Below are 21,842 nucleotides of genomic sequence, written 5' to 3'. Positions count from 1 at the left end.
GCTCAAACGTGCTGCGTAACATGAGAATGAACCCCATTGGCTCTTGCGGAAGCTCAAACGTGCTGCGTAACATGAGAATGAACCCCATTGGCTCTTGCGGAAGCTCAAACGTGCTGCGTAACATGAGAATGAACCCCATTGGCTCTCTTGCGGAAGCTCAAACGTGCTGCGTAACATGAGAATTAACCCCATTGGCTCTTGCGGAAGCTCAAACGTGCTGCGTAACATGAGAATTAACCCCATTGGCTCTCTTGCGGAAGCTCAAACGTGCTGCGTAACATGAGAATTAACCCCATTGGCTCTTGCGGAAGCTCAAACGTGCTGCGTAACATGAGAATGAACTCCATTGGTTCTCGCACATCAAGCGAACCTGCTTGAGCTTCTGTTTACTACAACTGATGTGTGGGTTGATGAAGGCTTACATGTGAATAAAAGCCTAAATTATATCCATTCCTCATATAAAGCGTGCGAGTCTCTTCAGAAAAATTTTACCAAACCGCTCAATTCTTATTCATATACTGTATGAAAGATGACAGAATTTTCATTTTTTTGGGTGAACTAAACCCTTTAAAAGAGTGATTTCCTGATTGGTGAAATAATAATTTCAAATGAATAGTCATTTCAGCCAAATAGACTTAAAATGTTGAAGTATTAAAAAAATATCCAAGACTTGTACACAAGGAAGAATATTTAATAATGTATTTGCAGTGAAATAATATAATAATAAATAGTTATTAGCATTAGCTACACCTTTTTATATATGAATAATGTATATTGCATCTTATCAAAGTTGTGTGCACGCAATACAATGACAGAACATGTAATCAGAAAATTTATTAAATGAAACATCACTGATTCAGCCAAAACTTTTTGCCGTTTTGGCCAAATATTTTCAGTTGCAGGAATTTCACTGTATCCCTTTAATCGATTCATTGAAATTGACAGTTTTATTTATATATGTCAAACTTACAAATTCACCAAATCTACAAGTCAAACTAAAAAAGATATTATAAAAAGTTTGTCTTATTACTCTCATGTGCAATATATTACCCAGCCCTACTTCACACACTGGAATTAATGTTCAGAGACAATATTCAACACCTTGCAACTCATTATTCTCAGTTAAGCCAATCTCTCCTCCTTCCTTTGTGCTATTTGTTTCTGATGAAAAACACTTGTGGCATTTTCACTCAGTAAAACAATAAAATATTAATCATTCAAGTCGGGGAACAAGTTGGTGTCCATTTGCAATTCAAATTACCACCAACTTCCTGGCAATTAATTTCCATGCGCGTGTCTCCCATCATGTGTCTCCAGTTATCTGCTTTCTGAACTTAATTTCCACTGGTCTTTGTATCACCATCTATCAGATCTGTCAACACAAACTCACCTTATGGCAACATATCACTCACGAATCAGCTAACTACCTTTCGGTGTCACTGAAAACACAAACAGACACACAAACAAACAACAGGTTACACACCATGCCGTAACAAGTAACAGACAGGCCCACACAGAAATCTTCCAGCCTACATTTCCACAAAGTTGTAGTTTATTCGAAGATTCACAAAGTTTTTAATTTAATTGTTTTTAGTTACCAATAGAAGTACAACACTTTCGGCTGCATTTAACATGTAAATCCATTCCACAGATTTCCCCACTAAATCGACACAGAAAATCCTCAGATTCCGCCTGGGCCAAGTAACAGGCGATAATCCACAGGACACAAAGAGGATACACACACACACTACAGATGTCAGAGAGGTATGAGAGGGGGAATCTGAGCTTCCAGGCACACACCAGATCAAAGAAACAGCATATTTCACATGTGATCCTGTTCATTAGTAAGCAAACTATTCAATATATGACTTCATAACTGGAACCACGCATACATTATCTAGGGATTTAAGAGACAGCTGACGTTTAGGTCTTAATTTCATAGCAAATAATACATTTTCAGTCAACACACTGACAGGGCTTGAAGCTTTTTTTACCAATGAAAATGTAGGAGTGCATAAAGAACAAAGAAAGCTCCTCCCCTTTAAAAAAAAAAAGTAGCCAGTAGCATTTTGTTTTTATCACAGCTCAGCCAGATCCGTTGAGCTCGGTAAAGTAGCAGTTCCCTCCTAATGTCCTCAATATCGCTTTAAAATATAGAGTTCTGTGCAGAATTCAAATGGGTCCGATATGTTTTGGGTCTGCACTGACTCGGTCATGTGACCTGTGCTATCGTGTCTCTAAACCAGAGCATACCGTTTGCACGCTGCCGCAGTTCACTTGACAGTAATGCAAAAATACCAGACTTCATTCGTCACAATGGAAAGCATATTTACACTGTCTGAATAGTTCCCTATCCCTTAAATTGTGCACTATGTGCCATTTACCATGTAGAAAAGTAAATGTGTGAACAAATGACAGATTTTAGCCGCAGCTTCAGTGTCCATTTATAATGTAGTGGACGGGCATTTAATTGGACTGAAAATCTGATGAGAAGTGCTGAGATATGTCATCAATTGATCCATGTAATCATTGATCCATATTGCCGGAAGTGAGACTAAGTTTTGAACGCTTACAGTCACAAATGCGAGTGAAATGCATGCGCTGTCGTGCCCTGACTGACTTGTAACATTTCATGATAAACAAATTCACAAACACAACCATGATAAACAAAGTGAGAGTAGTCTGTTCGTTTGGTGTGAATTCAGAAAATCGCATTCACACCAGAGTCTGTCCTTAAAGGTGCTATAAGTGAAGTCACGCGTTGTTTAGGCCACATTTTTTTTTCCACATACAGCAAACATTTCCTCACTATCCGCTAGCTGCCTGTCAACTGAACACACTGTAAAAAAACGCGGTCTCTGTAGACAGCCCAAGCTCCACAAACGGCGACAAAAACAAACTGGGCCAACCCGCACCACGAAACATAAACAGTGTTCCAGCCAATCACCGACAAGCAAGATTTGGGGGTGGGGTTTGGGGGATTACTGTGCGTGCACATAAATGGGGGGTGTGGAGGAGATAGAAGCATGAAGAGGGAAGTTAAAATTATATTCTCTTAAAGTTTGATATGGCCGACACACAAACCAAAGAGACGACGTTCCGATGAACAAATTTCAAAGAGGGAAAAGGATAAGGAACGCGAAGTCCCGAATTTACATTGGAAGAGCCTGCGAAAGGTGGCGAGAACTCCGCCGGCAGAGGGGCTTCCAATCGGACATCCAGGTAGCTCGGTTTTTGCTGGACAGGTGGGTAAATCCATTTTTTAGTTTTTCTAAATGGACGTTCGTGTTCACCTAACCAACACAAGCATATAATTAGCTAGATCTAGGCAGTCAGCGCTAATAGTAAACGTATAGGTTTATAGCAGCTAGCGATCAATCTCTATTGTAAATTAACAAGCAAACTCACAGTAGGGCGAAAGCTTGTGTGAATGATTGTATTCACCCACTGTTTGTTATGAATTTGAATGTTCATTTATAGGCTATTCACAACTTTGACTAAATTTGTTTACGACGGAGCCGTTGTTTATGCTCACTGGGAAACGAAGGGAGGGGGAGGAGACGGGATGAGGAGGAGGGAGGGTCTAGCTAGCCTCCGTTTTGTTTGACAATACTTTGGATATCAACAAGAAGTGACGTCACCCAGCATCGCTTAGAGCCCCTATCAACAATGTATAATTTGCATTTTTGCATAGTCCTAAGACACAAATTACAAAAATATAATGCATTTTTCATTGCTGCTATCTCTAAATAAATAGCCTTTAGAGTGCAACTTGCATGTTTCTTGTGATGCATACGATAAATCTAAAGGAACCAAAACGTCAATATTAAAGCAGTGAATCTGTGGTTCAACATCTGACCAAGCAATGGAACCAACCAAGTGTGACTAGAGCCTAAGATACAACAAACTTGGTTAAATCACGATTAGTTTACAGCAGTGTCAGACAGCATCTGAGATCTGATCGGCTGGCACATGCGAGGCGGGTGGGATGAGACGGGTGCCAGGCAAGGAGATTCAGCCCTCGAGGAATTCATTACTGCAACCGTTACCCAGCCAAAATAATTAATGAATTAATGAGGGGAGGGGAGAGAGAGCGAGGGAGAGAAAACACACAGCGTTTCTGCGCTCAAATTCTCTTTTAGTTGCGACTTGAAAGAGAAACATGAAGTACAGCCCCACCCAGCAGACTCTCCCCACAGGCCTGCGCTTCTTGTGAGGAAACGAGAACTATGACATGACCTTTCCCTTATTTAAACTCCTCCCACAGAGCAAGCATCAACTACACACTTTTGGCTGTGTATAGGAAAGGGGAGTGGCTTAATATAGAAAAGGGGAGGGGTTTAGCATGGGTTTGGCGAGGGTTTTACAGAGGATAAAACTTTGGGAAGATGGGTCAAATTTATCGAAGACTTTTTTCTTTCTGGTTTAATTTTATCCAGTCTCTTTTTTCTCTCTCCATAGACACAGAATGAAAGAGATATGTTGGAAGAGAGTAACAGACTTTTACTTGACCTTATTCAAACCCCCCATGCAATGCTAAAATACATTCAGGGTCAATGTTAGGCTGACATCTAACATTTAAAATCAACATGAAACGTTAAATCGCAACCCACTTTACTTCCATAAGACCTTTCCAAATCAAACAGGATATCCAACAAGGACATTCAAAACAAACTTTATATACGGAGAAAGTAGTTTTATTTGATGAAAACGATATTTTTCTCAATTTAAAACAAGTAGATGTAATGTGTTATTTGTCGCTAATGAAAACAGATTGCAAACAAAAAATTGCACCTGACAACACATTGTATACATTTTCTGGTCGGATGAGGGGGGGTACTATGGTATACTATCATATAAAGAGATCATCACTCATCAGAAGACTTGACTTAAACTGCTCCATTCATTTTATTACTTGTATTATCCCTTTAAGAACTTTTTGAATCATCAATTTATGGAGAGACAGAAATCTCTCATGGGTTTGGAACGACATGAGGGTGAGTAATTGAAAAACTGTACTTCAGCCTTAGTCAAATTAAACAAGCTTCTGAGTATTGCAGGTCAATAAGATGGCACAATACTTGTCAGCATAAACTTGAGAAGGAACGTTTCGAATTTATCAGCTTGACACCATCATTTCATGCATCCAAACATTCATTTCCTGCCATCTTCTGAGGATAAATAAAGTTAGTTAATTATCAGCTTGATTAAAATAGATGAGGTGACGCCAGAAAATAGAGACACTGAAGCATAAAACTAGAGTGCGAGATTGTAGACCTTGCTCAAGTAAACCTTGTCATCCAGCTAGACCTAGGAACTTGAAATTGTATACACATTTAGCTCACCTTAAAAAAAGGTGCGTATGAGAGAGGCTTAATTTTTCCAGTTAGCAAAGTATAGTCCAAGAAAATGTCTGTAGTGAAAGAAACCCCCTTGAATTTCCCTAGAGAGAGACTATCTCACCAGCTGTCCCAACAATGAGGACATTAGAGGGACTTTTCATACAAAATTTGACATACTTTACCCTAACTTCATAAAATTAAATTATCTGTACTAAATGTTCTAAATCATTTTCAGAGAGTGAGAGTGAGAGAGAGAGAGAGAGAGAGAGAGAGCGCGAGAGAGAGAGAGAGAGAGAGAGCGAGAGCGAGAGAGCGAGAGAGAGACTCTCTCTCATTAAGACAAAATGAGGAAATCGTTGTGTGTGTGCGTGCTAACAGTTTGCCATTGCACACTGCTGCAGTGTGATCAATTAGACAGCTGGCTCTCTCAAGTTTACACAGTAAAAAAAAAAAATCCTTGGTTGTAAACAAACACACACACATATAAACTGAAAGAAAGGCCTGTATGTCTAGCAAAAAAAAAGTATGCTGTACTCACTTGACTTGTAAATATCATAATTCGCGAATCCATGCCTGGAGAAAAGAAAATGCAGCTCAATAACTGAAACTGGCCAGAGTAGGATACTGGCGGTTCCCAGCATGCTTTTCATAGTACTGATAGTGTTACTTTACATAATAATACATATATCCAAAAGTTTAGAGTCAGTGTTTTTTTTTTTTTAAAGAAATTAATATTTTCATTGAGCAAGGACATTTAAAAAAAAAAAAGTGACAGTAAAGACTTTTACATTGTTACAAAGAAAAATCTAATTCAAATAAATGCTGATCTGTTAAACTTTCTATTTAAAAAATAATTAAATAGAAAAAAATATTTGAGAGATTTCTTCAAAACCATGAAGAAAAAAAAAAAACTTTTGAATGGTATATATACAGTAACACACACACTTGCATTACACTAAAAGAAAAAAAACCGTAAGAAACATTGATAAATTAAAAATGGAAGTGTGAAACAATATCACACACACTGCATATTTTTCCCACATTAAAAATGTAATAGCATACTACTTTAATCTAAACATGACTTTCGGTTGACATCCTTCCACTTTAGCATAGAAAGAAATGAAAGAATAGTTATAATCTTATTCTCCTCCAGCAGTGTGTGTGTGTGTGTGTGTCTCTTGAAAGGGCATTGGCCCCACAGGGGGGCCCCCTGCCTGCAACCCACCGCCTGACATCCATCAGAACAACACAGTTAGCAAAAACACTCGGCCACAACCTGCCAAAATCCACAGCCGTAATCGGTACATCTCCAAACTCTAAGGCGAGAGAGGTGGGGAGCTTTGTGGGTAGGAACAGTTAACTCACTGACTGCTTGTTAATATACAGGGTATATTTAAAATAAACTATTCTTGTTCTAATACCACCCCTTATTCAGTCTGTATCCCTTTAAGGTTAAATAAAACAAATTAAGAATAACAATATGATCTTTCCTATGCCCCAAATTAGAGCTGTGCGATTAATTGCTAAAAGATTGCGATCTCGATTCAAACACCCACACGATCATATTCCTTAAAGGGATACTCCACTGTTTTTTCATATTAAACTATGTTATTCCTTAAAGGAACACTCCGACTTTTTGGGACTTTAGCCTATTCACCTTATCCCGCAGAGTTAGATAAGTCCACACCTTTTTCATCTCCGTGCGTGCTATAAGTCTGTTTGACGCACCCACCGCTAGCCTAGCTTAGCACAAAGACTGGATATAAATGGTTGCAGCTAGCATACTAATCCAAATAAGTGACAAAATAACGCAAATATTTTCCTATTTACATGTTGTGATTTGTATAGTCACAGAGTGTATAAAAAACAAAGTCACATGAGACACAGACATATTTTAACCGTATAAATACTGGGAACTATATTCTCTGAAGGCGAAGCACTGCTGCTTGGGAGGAGTGATAACCGCGCGCCGTGGTGAGGAGCAAAAAGTTCGTTCAGAGCGCGTCTCAGGTGCTGCGGTTATCACTCCGCTCAAGTAGCAGTGCTATAATGATGATATTACTCCTGATAATATTACTGTGATGATATTACTGCGCTGAGTCGAAGTGCTTTTTAACCCGCTTAGAAAAGCGCCACGTTTTATTTTGTGTCACCATACTTGGTTGTGTAACTACTCGTGTAACTGTATTTAAATAGGGAAAACGTGGAGGTGTTTGGTCGCTTCTAACTTAATCTCTGTTTGGTCCCTAATGAATGAACTGGGCTAAGCTAAGTGCGCCAGAGCGATTAAGTGCACGCACTGAGACGAGAGAGACATGCATCAACTCGTATTAGTTAAGGGAATAACATAGTTTAATATGAAAAAACGGTGGAGTATCCCTTTAAGGACAACTATTCGGCTGTGTCTATTAAACCTTTGTACAATCACAGCAATTAAGTACAATCACAGCAGAATATTCAAACCTGTGTTGGCACTGACCCAGAGAAAGCAGTTGTCATGAATAGGTATGAAACAGCTTCACAAGTCTTTTCAAGATAGTATCATTATTTCTGTCTTACAATAATTCAAATTATCACAGAAGTATGACGGATATAAACACTGATGTCTATGATAGTGATACAAAAGTCAACTTTTGAAAGGAACTTGACATTTTAAATAAAGATTATGTAAATTATATTATTACACCAATAGTATTGGCGACAAGTGACTTAAATGTATTTGTCATTGAATCATTCATTTAAGATGCTGTTCAAAAAAATTTCAAAACAATGTCATTAAATGAGTCATTAAATAGTTCATTAAAATAATAATAATAGACTCATTTAAATTAATTACATATGAAATTTACTAGATGTTCTGACAAAATGTGAATTGCTGCAATGTTATAACAGTATCAAAAAGTAATATGTTTGTTAAAGTAACACCATGTAACTTTTGCTCTCGGGGTCCCCCTACAGGTGGGAAACAGTATTGTCTTCTACTACTGTCGTAAAATCTGTCATGGTTACACCAGGGGATATACGTGCATTTGTTGACAAGCCGATACCCCCGAACTCTGCAGAAGGAGTTCTCACGTCTTGGACAGACTGCCTGCGTTGTGTGTGAAATGTCTTCATCCCAGGTACAGTGGCATATATTTCAGCATGGCATAATTTCATGGGTTTTATTTTTTTTCAAACGCCAAAAGATCGCATAGCTCACGTTTACAAGCCAGCATCATTATAGTAGCCTGTCTACTGTTTAACAGAATGTATATGCTAATTCAATTCAATGTTTGTTTGGTAGGTAATAGCCATATATCGTCAATATTATAATATCAAGCTACCATAGATGAATCTGCAAATTTGAAAAATCGATTTGCATTATAGCCAAGACACTTTCGCCAGAAAAATAAATAAACAAACATGACTATCAGCCTGCAGTCATTAGGATAGTTATCCTAAAAGATGATTTTGTCCGTCTAATCATGTATTATTTACTTGCAAGAATGCCCTACCAAACTTGTACACGCTGTTTAGACAGGCTTAATTTTTTTTTTTTTTTTTTTTTTTTAGGACAAAAAAAGTCATGAGGCTTCATCAGAATAATGCTCCAAACATACAGACGCTATACCCAGCGCCGCCGCTCCCACCAGGCGCATCACGCGCTGTGCATGCGTAGGGCACCGAGTGCTGACGGGGCACCAACAAAATAGCCTTTTAAAATCGCGTAAGTGTTAAAATCTCCCGAATCTCCCGGAATCTAGAGCCCGCGAGACCGTGCTCCAAACCGCGTAGCGCGTGCACGGGAGAGAGAGCAAGAGACCACGCTCTCACTTGAGGAAGTGGTGGGGGAAGTGAGGTATGCCGTAAAGCAGTTGAATTTTGTAGTTCCCTTTGTGCTCTGGTTACTACCCGGACCCCGAAGTTCCGTAGTGCCAGTAAAAGCGATACAGACGTTGTCAGGCTATGGCAGACGTGTCATTCAACCTATTGTAAGTCGATGTACCATCACAAGGGTCTTGGAAATATGTTATGAAAGGTTGAAAAACTACATGGTGTTGCTTTAATGTTATTTTGTTTAGTTGTCTATTCAAAATCGTGGTAGAATTGTGATCTATTATAAACAAAAACAAAAAAACAATTCTCCGTTTATCTAGAATCGTGCAGCTCTGCCCCAAATACAATTATAACCATGACTGAAAACAATGGCAGGACATAAGTGCCTTCTATGGTTCTGCACTGTTCCAAAAATCCCCCAAAACAAGTCCACAAAATATTCTCTCTTAGAATAAAATACTGTGTACTACTGCTTGAAAGCACAAGAAAAGAAGCAAGAAACTACGAGGCAGATTCAATAGATATATTCAATAGCTTGAAATTCAATTTCCAAAAAAAAAAAAAAAAACTTTTGATGGATTTTCCAATCAGCTTTGTGGAAGCAATGACCACAAAAACCCCTTCAAATTGTCAGAAGTTCCCCAAGGCTCACCCTCAGGTCCTTTTCTAATTTGTTGTTCATGACGAATTTGGTGTTTGAAGTACTTCAGCAGAGTTAAAACAACATTTTTACATTAGGAACAAAGAATGCACTCTCAAATGGATCATCAGGTCCTTTTATATTTTCAGTAATGACCTTCAACCTGACTTTGCCAGGTAACACATTTCCAGGCTCAATTATCCCCCTTCAATAGATTTCAAAGGTGTTCTTTAGAAGCATAAAAGCATTATAATTAGCAGAAGCCTCCGCTCACGTAACGTGCCAAACACAAAGCCGCTCAGTAGCTGCTAATTTCTTTGGCTGTCCTTACAGTTGTGTCATCACTGTTGATAATTCCTTCTTTCCTTCCACACATCCTAACACTCCTCAACAGCCGAGCTTGAGCCATGTGTGAAAGCCCTTTGTCTCTCTGTCTTACTCTTCTTCTGGTGAGACTCAAGAGCAAAAAAAAAAAAAAAAAACTTTTTCCCCTCATAGGCGTACTTCTGAAACATAACTAGAGGTTGGCAAAAAAATAAGTGAGAAGGGGGACACATTTCCAAACATAATAAAAAGCTAAACAAGCCTGGCACAGAGCCCTAAAAATGTTTATGTATTTGTGTAGCACTGAGGCAGTTCATATTAAGATTCAATTAGTCATTTTAAATTGGATATTTATAAACCAAACCCCTCATTTGTGAACTGGACCACTTCAATAGCTGTTAACATGGACACCATTTGTTTCATCGTAATTTATTTTGAGAGATGAATCCGAACGTAGTTTACATGAAAGCTAAATAAAGTGACAGGGGTTGATGTGTGCGTTTATATGTCACAAGCTTTAAATCGTATCCCACTGTTTGCGCATACTACTCTCCTAAATTGCTTCTTTTCTTTGATTTCGGGTCCTAATTAGGAGACGACGAGCACATGAACTATTGTGCCGTGCTGCTTATATTAGTCAAGCAGTAAAAACGTCCATTCCCACACCCAAAACAAAGCATCTGTGGATAAGAATGTGAAACAAGGACTGGTTCTAAAACTCTCATTCCACTCATCCTGGAAGGAGAATTTTAGAATGACATGACAGTCTTTTATGACACTTTATTCAACAACAGCTCATTCCCTTGTGTCATACGTCGTCATTACACCATTTATATGTCATTGCACGTGCGCAGTACTTTTCAGTTTCGGTTTTCAATTTGATCAAGTGTTTACATGTCCTCTAGATTTGATTACAAAATGTTTAAACCGCAACTTAAAATCCGATTGAAATTGTAATCAGATTTGGCCAATTCATTCTGATTGCTGTGGTTACATGTGACTTTTTATTCCGACTGTGCTAGTATTATTAGAGTCCATGTAAACGCAGCAAAAAGACATACATGTGTGTTTGCTTGATTTTAGACAGCATACTACTGCAATCAAAATACCGGTGAGCCAATATGAAAATAACAGTGAATGCAAAGAACTGGTTTAACTTCTTTTTCACTCAACTTAATTGAATTTTACTTTACAGTTCATATTAGGACCCCCTCAGGCCAAGGATGGCGCCTTGTATGGCTGACACCGCCGTCGGTGTATGAATGGGTGAATGTGAGGCAAAATGTAAAGCGCTTTGGTGGCCATTGGGTCTGTGAAAGCGCTATATAAATGCAGTCCATTTACCATTTACTTAACTGGAACATAGAATTACAAATGTAAAATTAATAATAATAATAATATTTTTGTCACTCATAACATTCCACCCTGTGTAGTATGTAGTTACAAAGCCATTAAAGCTACACTGTGTAATTTTTTAAGTAGATTCTTTAAAAAAAAAAAACTTTGTTCTTTCATAATTATATGTGCTCACTCATGTGTAATTACTTTCACCAACTAATCAAGTATTCTCGTAAGCATAGAATCTGCCATTCAGAATAAATACGGGTGAGCTGCTCGAATGGTGGCAGCCATGTTGCGCCTCCATCTTGAAAATACATTAGCAAAGAGGGACATACCTGGAAATTCAAGCTTCGCCTTCCGCGCTTTTACACTCAGTGGCACCGTGAAGAATGCGAGTGGGAGATTACTCGCTACTGCCGGCAGATTTGAAAGCCTGTTGAAGATGGAGGATCACGCTTTTCTCGAGTAACAGAGTCGCCAAGGAAGCGAAAGAGAATTAAAACGACAACGCGACAGGCAAATCAACAAGACCAAAGTCAATATTGGAGTGGCTTTTCTGAGATGGAAAGAGCTCTTGAGGAGCAAGGATTTTAAAAGGGACGCCGAAGTTGCCTGCTTTCTTCTCGACAGGTAATTCAGCCTGTGTGTAAATTCTAAGTTTTACAGTTGCTTGGCTAACTATAGCATGGTTGTGCACAACGCTAGAAAGACGTCTAGGATACTTTTCCTCGTGTCAATGATGAAAATCATTGTTTACGGCCACCGTAGGAATTAAAACGCTCTCGGAATGGGAGGGGCTAGAAAGTAATATTCAGTTGATAGTCATTTACAATTTCTCCGCTAGATGGGAGAAAATCTTACACATTGTAGCTTTAAGGAAATCATAGATTTCATTTATAAGCTGAATAAATGAGACATGAAAAAATAAGTCATTAATTACTATTATTTGTAAGAAAATGTATTGCCAGCAACTACCACTAGTCATATTTCACTTAAAAACAAAACATGGGGAGAAGGGAGTGCAGATATCCAGACAACTAATCATGAAGACGGCTAAACAACAGAGATAGTGAAAGCACAAAGAGATGTTTGATTATTACTCCGAGCCGAATCTCCCAGCACCCCTCTCCCCTGTGACCTCATCGCAAAGTTAACACAAACCATATTGGGTGACAGTGTCCATCCTGTAGTCCACCAGAGATCAAAGTCACAGAAATAAGCTGATCCCAAAAAGACCAGCATCCACCATAACAAAGCTAATGAAAACTCCCAGTTACACATAACGCCCACACTTTAAAAGTTAACATCAATGAACTGGCCCCCTAAACGGGTGTGCATGCCCGCACACAAACACACAAAAGTGCCTTCGGCAGAGCCAATTAAGATCAAGTCTTCTGTTAACTTGTCATGCTGTCTAAGCAACAGCAGAAATGCAGCCGTTAAAGACAATGGGCTGCCATGGTGAAATGAGAGGGTTAACTGCACTCTTCCTCCACAGGACATGTGTCAGTGCTAATACTGACTGCTTTAGCCAACAGCCCTGTGAATGGTGACCAGGATCCAGCACAAGAAAGGGCGTGAATAAAAGAGTTTAACAGAGTATTAGGAGTGAAATGATTTAACTTCCTCACGGTTATGTTTTTACCATGGTTCCGTATACAGTAAATATTGCCACGGCATTATAAGGGAGTGCACTAATTTGAGGCCAACGCAACAATTGATTTCTATCACTAGGATACAAATCTGAATTTACAATTAACAAGCATTAACCCATATTCTGCGGCATACACATTATACTTATAAAACTATTAAAAATTGAGATAAATAAAAACAAACTGAATCTGTAACCGAAAAAAACAACTGAGAACGAATGCAATCTGATGCCATAAACAAATTATTTTAGTGGGTCAAAAAAAAAAAGTTATTCCTCAAAAGTATTAAAAGAATAGATCAATGAAACCAAAGGAAATGGAATCATTAGGGAGGAATAGTACCGGTAACCAGAATATTTATTTCTAGCAATTTCTGTCCTTAAATGTATGGTAGAAAAGATGTCACTACGTTGAGTAAACTTTTTTTTAAATATAAAACATGCAGGAATGAGTCAATCGGAGTTTGAGCCGTGTGGAGCACTTTTATAATGAATGGATGCACTTTTTTGAGCTTCAATCTGATGGTTGCAATCTACTGCCATTATAAAGCTTGGAAGCGTCAGGGTTATTAATATAACACCAATTGTATTCATCTGAAAGAAGAAAGTAATATACACCTAGGATGGCTTGAGGGCGAATAAATCATGGGCTAATTTTCATTTTAAAGAGAACTACTCCTTTAAGCATTAGAGACTATTCTGCTTGAAAATCATTTGCATCTTGTAAGACTTGTTTACCATCTCTAAGGTTTTGTTCAGGTTAAGTAATGCAAATCAATAATAATCTGCAATAATAATAAATAACAAATTTGGTAATTGCAGGACAAACTGTTACTGTGAACAAGCATATCTGTAAGACCTTCAAAGAGGTTTTTCCCAGACCAATGCTACCATGTGAGTCTGAGTGAGACAGGGCAAGCATACGGGCACAGACATGTGATATAAAGTACACTAATATGTATTCACATCTTTGTATGTCAAGTCAATTTGACATGTTTTGTAGTTTATTTTTCTTGCTATATGCTGAATGCCATAACTACCTTTCAAAATTGACGAAAACCTCACAAATGTATTTATATTTTCTGAAACATCATTAAACAAGATGAACCGTGGTTCAAACACGTGCCGAACTGTGGGTGGCAAACCATATGCTGTTTCTTTCGTATGTGAATCGTTTCACCCCTACTGAGTAAATGTATGAGTTTGTGTGACTGAGTGTGTGTAGGATTGTGGCGTTGCGGAATATGCATGTGGCTTTAAACTGAGCCCGTGACACTACGCCATCCAATTACCTGATGCAGACACATCCCACTGAATATTCTACATCTAGTGCCCATGTACGCACACCAGAACGTGAAAGAGAATAACATTCAAAGAATTAAATAAGCTGGCGAATGGTAATTTATAAAAAAAAAAAAAAAGCAGAATGTGAGGCACTGTAAGAGACGAAGCGTGAGACTTTCTCCTCTCAACAGCCTTTGTAACAGGCAACATCTGAAACCGGGAGGATTTTACACTGCATGTGTTTACACCTCTTAAATAACAGGGAGGAAGTCACCGTTTAAATTTGGTTTGAGTGCTGTAACGTGCAAATGGATCTTTAACAGAGGCTTTCTGTCACTGCAAACAAACTGACTTTTCACACTCAGGGATTCTACTGTACACCCAGGAGGACGTCGTAAACATGAACCCCAAAAACAAATCCCATACTGCCGTGTCCGTGACAAAATGGCAGAACATTTTGACAGCTGTATGGGTTTCACCTTTGCCGTGTCATACTGGTTAGCACAGTCCACTGTAAAATTGTTAATTGTTCAACTAAACATATGCACATATCAGCCAATTATAAAAAAGATAATTTACACTACCGCTCAAAAGTTTGGCGTCAATATATATTTTTTTATTATTATTATTATTTTTAGCTGCCCTGGAACTCCAGAGTTCTCGCGAGAGCACAATTTGAATTTGCTCAGCGAGTAGCTCTGGTGTCGAGTAATAATGCTCATTAAATATGCCCCTCTATCTGAGCTGCACCAATCACATCGGGTTATCTGATATAGGCGGGCCAGAGGTGAGCTAAACAGATGACGACAGCGCTGTGACATCGAAGTCATTAGTAAACATTGCAAGATGGCTATGGATGAACACCAGTTGTTTGAAACAGCTTTGGGCGCTACAATGAAAGATTTAGACTTGCCTTTTTCTCTAAAAGAGGAACAGAAGACGGCGCTCGAATCGTTCCTTTGCAAGAAGGAAGTTTTTGCTGTTTTGCCGACCGGATACGGCAAAAGTATAATCTACCAGTTAGCTCCGCTCAAGTTCGAACCCGAAGACAGACACGAGAGGAGGGGAACAGAGTAGACGCGATAAATTTGAAGTTGCAAAAGAAAGAACGTCTTGGATCAGGAGGTAAGGTGAATTAACAGACTGCAATAGCCTGGACTTAAGTTGGACCCAACTCTTCAAAGGTAATCAACATTTTCCTAAGTACTAGATGTGTTGGGCTATTTAGTATGACATTTTAATTATATTATGCTGAAGTGAACGAAATTACTTGAAAAAAGATTTGTTCATTTTGAACGAGATTCAAAGATCCGAGTCAGTAAAATGATCCGAACTTCCCACTACTACTCCGCTGGTAACGGGGCTTAGTGATACGTCGCCTCGTGTATTGTTGTGATTGGTCGTAGTGTTAGCCAATTGCGTGCAGTGAGATTTTCAAATGCACGCTTGGTGCCGCCCCTCGAGCGGGACGATTTTCATTAAGCGACACCAGACCATTAATCTTTCAGATTTAGGTCTGGATTTCCAGGCTAATTTTTAGCAAGTATGCATTCAATTAATCAAAAGTGACAGTAAAGACATTTGTATGACATAATGTTAAAATATATATATATATATATAAATATTATTATTTTAAACGTTCTAATCATCCTTAAAATCACGATGACGATGACTATAAAGATTACTAAAAATATATATAGTTTTAAAAATCATTCTCAATATTAAAGAATAGGAGAGTTCACAGGCAAACGATAGTTGTATTCACTTTCAGAGTGATTTTATCCAGCTGATGAACGATAAAAACATTGACAGCCAATCAGAATCCATCCTGCTGTGACAAGCTCAAGCATTTAAAGTGACAGACAAGCACACACTTGGAATAAATAAAGATATCGTCCACTGGTGTTATCTTTATAGTTCCTGGTGTGAACAGGCCTTTAATTTAGAATACTGCATCATGGTTTCCATTAAAAAAAAATTAAGAATCACAACGTTTTTTTAAACTGATAAGAAATGTTTCTTGACCACCAACTATTGAATGATTTCTGAAGGATCATGTGCCACTGAAGACTTCAGTAATGATGCTGAATGTTTTTGTATATTGTAACCCCAAATTATATTGTAATAAAATTGATCAAACTGAGCAAATAAACGCAGCCTTGGTGAGCATAAGATTTTTACAAATATTTTTGAAAGTCTCTTATCGACCCCAAACTTTTTAACATTAGCGTACATACTGAAGTTTTCAAAGGTACAATAACAAAAACCATTTAACACTAAACATCAGAGAGAGGGTGTAAAACGGTAATGTACAACTAAATTACAACTGCTTTGGTGCAAAAAAACACCCGGCATAAGGAATATAAAATAAAACCGCTCTAACATCCACTTTCATGTTCTACATGCATTGGCCTCAATGCCAGTAACCAACATGCTTTCACTTCCTTACTATAGTTTCATTACATCAGACTCAGAAGAATCACAAATAGAGGTTGAAGTTTACAAAATTGATAAAGCACATAATATAGAAGCATAATATCATCTAAAAAGAATACAAACTTTCTCAATTGGTTTTATTTCTAAAACGCAATAATCTGAAGAAAAAAAAACTACATATGAACAATAACCGATAGTAGATAGTTTATATATCTTTGATTTGAATAAATCAACACTTAAATCACTGTGGGTCAAACTAACATTGTGCATGCACACACGTTTTTTCTATCCCAGTGGGGAATTGAACCTGAATGCACAATGACTCACAGGGACTCGTGTTACTGTGGGGACCTAAATTGAGGTCCCCAATGAGGAAACAAGCTTATAAATCATACAGAATGAGTTGCAGAAAGTTTTCTGAGATGGGTAGATTTAGGGGTAGGGTTAGTATAAGGAGATATACAGTTAATTTGTTAAAGGATAATTCCGGTATTTAACACCTTGAGTCTATATTGTAGTTTGTTTTGGATGAACAAGAGTGGTGGACAACATTTTTTTGACAATGGTTCCTCTCTCGAGTTTTTGACTATAATAGAATTGGCCATGGGCCCATTTAACATTGGAGTCAATGGTCATGTCCGAAAATGTCATTAAAACAGCCAATAATGTTAGTTTACAAAACTGTTAAACTCACCGAGTGGTTAGTGGTGTTCGTTGATGATTATAAACAATATATCGTCGCAATATATGATTCCAATCCGTTTATTTTGCTATAGTGGAACTATTTTTTCAGACACTTCACAACTGTGTAACTTCCGCTCAATATTTGAATCTGAAGCGTTAGCACACTCCCAGCCACTTGATGGCGATAACCGATGTTTATGTCTCGCGGGACACTCACGGTCACAGTCGAGTTCAACTTCATATTGCACTTGTCAGTGGTCACGTCTTTCAATATGGTTAGAATTTGTGCGGTCAAAAACTGCGGTAAAGTTCCTAAAAAAATTATTGTTTATTTCGCTTACTCTCCGGGAGCACAGTTGCTCTGCTCGCTAGCCTTATGAGAAACGGAAGCGAGCAAAAAGACTACATCGACCAAATGTAAACAGCCCCCTTTCCGTTTCCGTTAGCGCATTTATATTAACGAGCACGCAGTCCTTCAACAGAATTCAATGGGATTTTACAAAATGACGAATAAAACACGACAGAAACTGTATTTCGCAACACTTTTTGTTTCTGGAACATCAACTAACATCACTAACCACTCGGTGAGTTTAACAGTTTTGTAAACGAACAATATTGGCTGTTTTAATGACATTTTCGGACATGACCATTGACTCCAATGTTAAATGGGTCCATGGCCAATTCTTTTATAGTCAAAAACTCAAGAGAGGAACCATTGTCAAAAAAAATTTGTCCACCACTCTTGTTCATCCAAAACAAACTACAATATAGACTCAATGTGTTAAATACCGGAATTATCCTTTAAGATTCAGATTAGCAAAGAAAGGTTCATATAATCTGGATTAGCTCGATACGACCAATTCACACATGTACAAAAACCTGAACAGTCATCAACTACAGAGAGGGAGAGAAAGACAGAGACAGTGTGCCTCTCTTATGAGATAAAAGAGCCATCGGGCAATGCTGAAAAAGATGTAGAGAACAGAGACGGGGATAAAAACAGACACGAGGTCATGAACAGCTAATTATCCTGTCAGTAGTAATGCACTCAAGCCTGTGATCACCACAGGGTCATCCGTACTACACGCACCTGAGAGAGAGAGATGTGTGTTGGTGTGTTTTAAGTTAGCAGATGAGTCTGTCTGTGAGCTCAATGAGAGTCCTTCACCTCTTGGATATGGGTACGTGGTCTGACAGAAAACAGATTTAAAACATGTCCTCCAGAACTTCTCATGTGTTATTCAAGTTTTCCCTACATTTCCACAGAGCGTTTTATAGCACTCCACAGTCCATTATTAGCTGTTACATTAGTAAAAGTGTCACTTCCGTTGCCCCATTGTCATCAAGATGCTCAAATCTGCTTCCTCCAGCACCAAGCCTTCACCTTTTTACTTAGGTTCATCTCCTTTTTCTTTTTGCCTCCACTTCACATCTCTCCAAAATCTCTTAGTGTCCCTCTCTTTCCATTAAAAAAATGCACATTTTATTTCTCTCTCCTTGTTCTTCCCTAAACCACTATTTCCTCTATTTGAATCACTCCCGCTATGCGTCATGTAGCTTATAGCGCAAGTGACCCTGAATCAAAGCTTCACACAAAACAATACATGTGCATTATACAAAAAGTACAAAGCAGTCATATAAAAGTTTTGATCTTGTTTTTCAAATTCATCAAGTTTAATAGGTCTGCCATGCCTTTTACCCACCACACAAATGTTTCTTACCTATTGGTGACGAGGCAGAGATGTGGCATCACGTGGCAGCAGTTTCTCACTCTCTCCGTCAGAAGTTCTCAGCCTCGCGGATTATGCGGCGTGCCTCTATGCGTTTGATTTACTGTAAAATTATGTGTCCAGAAAGAGATCTGAGAAAAGAGGCAGAAGAGAATGGTGTGAAGTCAGATAAATGTCACAGAACGAGAGTACAGCTAAATGGAACTATTATAAACCACACAATTGAAACATGTCTTAAATCAAACATAAAAAACATAATGCTATTATATGCTTTTACAAATAATTTTATAAAATGTATATAAAATATTGATAAATATTAATTATATAAAAAGCATAATTTCATGGTTACATATACATACATACATAAATAATTAAGCAAGTACTGTATCATTCGAATTAAAAACTTGACGTGTAACTTGGACGCAAACCAAAAGACAAGATTAATCAAATTAAATCTGCAAAAACAGCTGCATTCACTTAACTGTAAAAGTAGTATTATATAACAGAATCAAAATACAATCTATAATAATAACCTTCTTGACCGAGTACAAACGGTTTACATGTTTTTCTCCATCATGAAATCATATCACAGCAATGCTTAAAATTTTTTTTAAAAAAAAGTCTTCACAAAGCGCTAGACAGTCAGGTATTTAAGGAGGAGGAACCGCTCAAGGAGAGTTGATCAGTCTGAAGCCCTGAAGGACTCAGACCAGTTCAGAAATCAATCCCATCATCCCCTAGACATGACTACAAACACAATCTGGGCTCTAACTGCTCTACACTCCCAGGGAAGCCCAAATCTCCACAGCTTAACGCCATTATCATCTAAAAACCTGCTCACGGCGGTACTGAGGGCTGGATTCACTATCCTGTCAACTAGAAGAATATGTGTGTGTCCGGTCTAGTACAGCAGGTGTAGGTGTAAAGTGAGAGATTATCGGTCACATGACGCACTCACTGATGACTGAATTAAGCCCGTTTCAGATGACTCATGTCATTGAACTCCAACGCATTGGAGCAAAGCATCAACTGCAGCAGGACGGGCCCAGGTACGGGTGAGGTGAGGTCCGGCAGCTGCACGAGCTCCCCTCTGTCTGGTCCGAGGCACGAGGGGTAGGGCTGGGCGGTATATTGAGTTTGTACGATATATTGATTTTTTTATAAACTATATGGACTGAGGCAATTCCATTTATATTGATATATAGTACTTTGCAAGTGCATCTGAAGAATAGCAGAGGACGCAGTGAAGTATTCACGCTGCGGGGAAGGTGCATAATCCAAAACATGAGCCATGCTTTATATTAAGGGCTTCAAAATAACTGGTGAGATATAGTTAACACGTAGGGCCTATAGTTTTAAGTGCCCCATCAGATGCTCTGAGATACATGTGCGCTGGCAGACACTTGCGCTGTTTAATCCATTTGAGATGTGATGCTTTCCTCAGTGCATAACTTGCATTTCAAAGGTTTATCTCTCCATCTGTATTCTGTAAACGTTAGAAAGTCATGCAAATATTTCCATTTTGCTGTCAGGAGAGGACGCGCGTACTGCAAGCGAATCGCCGCTAAAATCCACAGACTTCCATGAACGAGCGCTGTCACACGGATGCACGCCAAACAGATGGAGTGCAATAATCTTTACTAAAATGTATATTGCTAAAATATTTGTTGTTGGACAATACATTAGCTATGTAGAATTTTAAACCTACAAGTGTATTTTTATGAAAGTGTCAATTATAATGGGGTAACCTTAGGCTAATACCAGTCTGTGCTTTTGTTTTTTGGTTAAGTGAATTTAAAAATAAAATCATTTTTGTCTTTAGATTGTAAATTTACAATGTTAGAATGAACATTGTTTTGTAGGACATCATTTGGCAGGATGTGAAATAACATGTTTTAAATTAAATAAAGATTTTTTTTTTTATCCAAATAGAAAAACGTAGAAAATACTGAGATGTATACCGTACATAGCCATTCAACCAAAAAAAAAACAGAGATAAGATTTTTTTTGGCCATATCGCCCAGCCCTAGCGAAGCGCGATGGCTTCTCCTCAACAGCTGTTCTTCCCTGAGGTCGCGGGGCATGAGAGGGAATGGTGGCCCGGCATCCTAGCCCGTCGGCGCAAATGTGTGTTTCCCATCCAGACCACGGGTCCGGCGACTCGGCACATATGGCGGTGTGGGAATCCCTCATACTCCCCTTCCTGGACCCACAAGGACAGCTGTGTGCATGCACCTTGGAAGACACCGGTCTCTCGAGGACATGCGCGCTCGGCATTTAACCGCGGCGGTGACGGGGCTCCATTCGATTCAGGTGTGCCTCATCACGCGCCGCCAAGTCCTGGTTGTTACTGCGCCCTATCTCTCTCTCTCTCTCGCTCACCCACTCCTGTTGGGAACCTGGAGAAGGGCGACGATTAAAGGGGCGAGGTGGTGACAATAAGGGGAGACAGCCGTTCCATCACAATATACATTCATTCAATCGGTTTCAAAATGAAATGATTCCTTGTAATTTCCTTTATCTTTCATTGATCGTTCACCTATATATGAAAATTACAAACACTTGTCATTCCAAATCTGTATGACTTTCTT

The 21,842-nt window shown here is 38.6% G+C and overlaps 1 protein-coding gene across 1 annotated transcript in view; it reads right to left on the bottom strand.

Annotated features, from left to right (window-relative positions):
• spop (speckle type BTB/POZ protein) overlaps positions 1-21,842 on the bottom strand; it is a 77,365-nt gene that overhangs the window by 34,032 nt on the left and 21,491 nt on the right. Inside the window, exon 2 of the mRNA XM_079634371.1 lies at positions 19,243-19,382. The gene's annotated coding sequence lies outside the window, so the exon portion shown is untranslated. The remainder of the gene's footprint in view (positions 1-19,242; positions 19,383-21,842) is intronic.

This window comes from Phoxinus phoxinus, assembly GCF_949152265.1.
Source record: "Phoxinus phoxinus genome assembly, chromosome: 1".
Classification (NCBI taxonomy): domain Eukaryota; kingdom Metazoa; phylum Chordata; class Actinopteri; order Cypriniformes; family Leuciscidae; genus Phoxinus; species Phoxinus phoxinus.
The sequence above is the reverse complement of the archived record's forward strand: the minus strand, read 5'-3'. Positions and strand labels throughout refer to the sequence as shown.